This window comes from Seriola lalandi, unplaced genomic scaffold, assembly GCF_002814215.2.
Source record: "Seriola lalandi dorsalis isolate HSWRI2012SDOR001 ecotype SW California unplaced genomic scaffold, Sedor1 jcf7180002054947, whole genome shotgun sequence".
Taxonomy (NCBI): domain Eukaryota; kingdom Metazoa; phylum Chordata; class Actinopteri; order Carangiformes; family Carangidae; genus Seriola; species Seriola lalandi.
The window spans coordinates 1,377,226-1,379,466 of NW_019525498.1; the positions used below are offsets into that span (position 1 = coordinate 1,377,226).

The window sequence follows — 2,241 nt, forward strand, 5'->3', positions numbered from 1 at the left end:
ATGTTCTCCTCCAGCAGCTGGAACAGACGATGAAGTGAACATTTGATTGAAAGTGGTAGAAAACAACATGTGACTCATGCGTCAGTCTGAAGGCCTGCTGGTCTAAACACAGCAACATGGACACTGTTAGGACCTGAACGGTAGTTCAGCATTTAATCTGTGGTTGATGGAGTTAAACAGTAACAGTGTGATTGTACATGTACAGACCATAAAGATGGAGTCCAGGTCTGGTTGATGCTGCTGGGCAGACGGATCACTGTGGACCTCTGAGCTCTGCTGCTCAACTCTGTGGAGAAAACACCAACTTTATCCCTTGTACATGCTTCTAAAAAATGTACACAGGTCCTTCAAAGACAAAACTGTCAGCATAAAAAAAGAAAAAAAAGATTTTATATATTATGTTATGTATTTATAATTTCCCACTGTCAGTTAATTCATTCTTAAAATACCAAATATGCAGTCATTTTTTGGATATTAACCCTTTAAATGCCAGTTTGTTTACATAAAACTACTGATGTTTTTCATGAAAAAACAAACATGAATTATTTTCTTAGATTTTCAATGATTATTAACAACATTAATTGAGATTTTAACCAACATCATTCCTGATCATAATTATTAAATATTCAATCATTTTCAGGATTGTAGCCCTTTAAATCAGTTTGTTTACATAATACTACCGTTGTTTTTTATTAATAATTTTCCATACACTAAATGCTAATGGGAGATTATTTGTTTGGATTATCATGAAAAACGATGGCATGAAAACCATTTGATCTTGGTTTATATGGACATGTAATCACATACACTTACATGTAGACATAATATTACATCCTGTAAAGCCCCACCACACGCAAACCTTCAAAACTCAATAGCCTACTGTAACTCATATACAGACATTTTCTTCACTTCTAAGTCTTAATATTACATAAACTATTGAGTTTCAAGGCCTTCAAGAAAGAGAGAGGGAGGGAAACAAGAGGTTTTAAAATCCAGTTCAGTTTTAAATTGCCACCTTCCATCAGCAGAATGTCCAACTTTAAAGGTTAGAAATCGCTGTATGCTCTTCATGGACACGCAGCTGGGTTCAGGAGAGTCTGGTCTCTGCTTCTGCATCCTGATACAAACATACAAGTGATGAATGAAAAGAAGTTTTAACCTGAAAACATGAATTTTAATGAATTTTAAGAAAATTTGAGGATCTGATAGAAAATCAGTTAAGACAGAGGATGAGTTTGGGACATGGAAAATGCCTCATTAAAAACAAATTAAAGTAAAAACCTATTGTACACATTGTTGTATTTCTTTCCCTTACACTATGCTTCTTATGTTTCATAATTCAATTTTAAACAATTATTTGGCTTTTAACTGAATATGTGAATGTCTTGTTTTCTCTGCGCTATTAGAAATAAATCAGAGATCAGAAGACAAAGAGAGGAGGTGTGTTACATCTCAGTGTTGTCCAGCTGAGGGTTGTATGGATCTGACATGAAAATGTAGTATATCATACCCCTAAACTACTCGTCCTGCTCTCTGCTGAACTGTTAATGTTGGAGCTAATGCTGTGCATCTTTGACACTTTAACTCCTCATCATTCATGCAGCCTGATGAAGACAGATAGAAAAGTAGAGAGCAGAGGAAGAACGACAGATTTATTCTATGTGGACATGACCGAGCCAACCTTTCAACCACAGATGGTCTTCAGGTAAAAGCGAAGAAGTGAACACACCTGTATTTAATAGACGATTCGTGATGAGATGTCACCACATTATTTCATTATGAGCCGACATATGAGTCATCTGATATGACATTTTCTTCAATAGTGTGGGACTTTAGGCCTCATCTTCTTCTTTGGTTACAGATATTTTGCCAAACATACTCCCTGTAATATGTTAGAATGACACCAGTTATAAATGTGTATCATCCTGTTGACTGTTACACTGTTGTATGATTTGCTTTCTTCAGGTGAATGATGCGGATCTCAATAGTCTCCCTTCATGTGGAGGGAGAAGGACTCTGTAACATCTAGACACTAATTTCTTTGTTTCCACATCAGCTGTTGGCTCTTTGTTCACTGAGACAGTTAGTAGTTGGTTATTAGTTCTTTGAGCTGTTATTGAGTAGTTGATGGCAGATGTGACAGAGAGTGTGAATAATGATGGAGCAGTGATGTGAGTCATGGACAGTTAGAGATCCTCATCTCACCTCTGAGCTCTGGTCTTTCTCTCATGTTCCCCACAC

At 36.5% G+C, this 2,241-nt stretch overlaps 1 long non-coding RNA gene across 2 annotated transcripts; it reads right to left on the reverse strand.

The window, feature by feature from the left end:
* Positions 1–14: 14 nt before the first annotated feature.
* Positions 15–2,241, reverse strand: LOC147817522 (uncharacterized). Of its 2 annotated transcripts, XR_015436300.1 has the most exons (4): positions 2,206–2,241; positions 1,730–1,882; positions 1,016–1,117; positions 15–286 (listed from the first exon to the last, which is right to left on the reverse strand). It is a non-coding gene; the product is annotated as an uncharacterized LOC147817522 (long non-coding RNA). The 2 variants fall into 2 exon arrangements; XR_015436299.1 differs by lacking the exon at positions 1,730–1,882.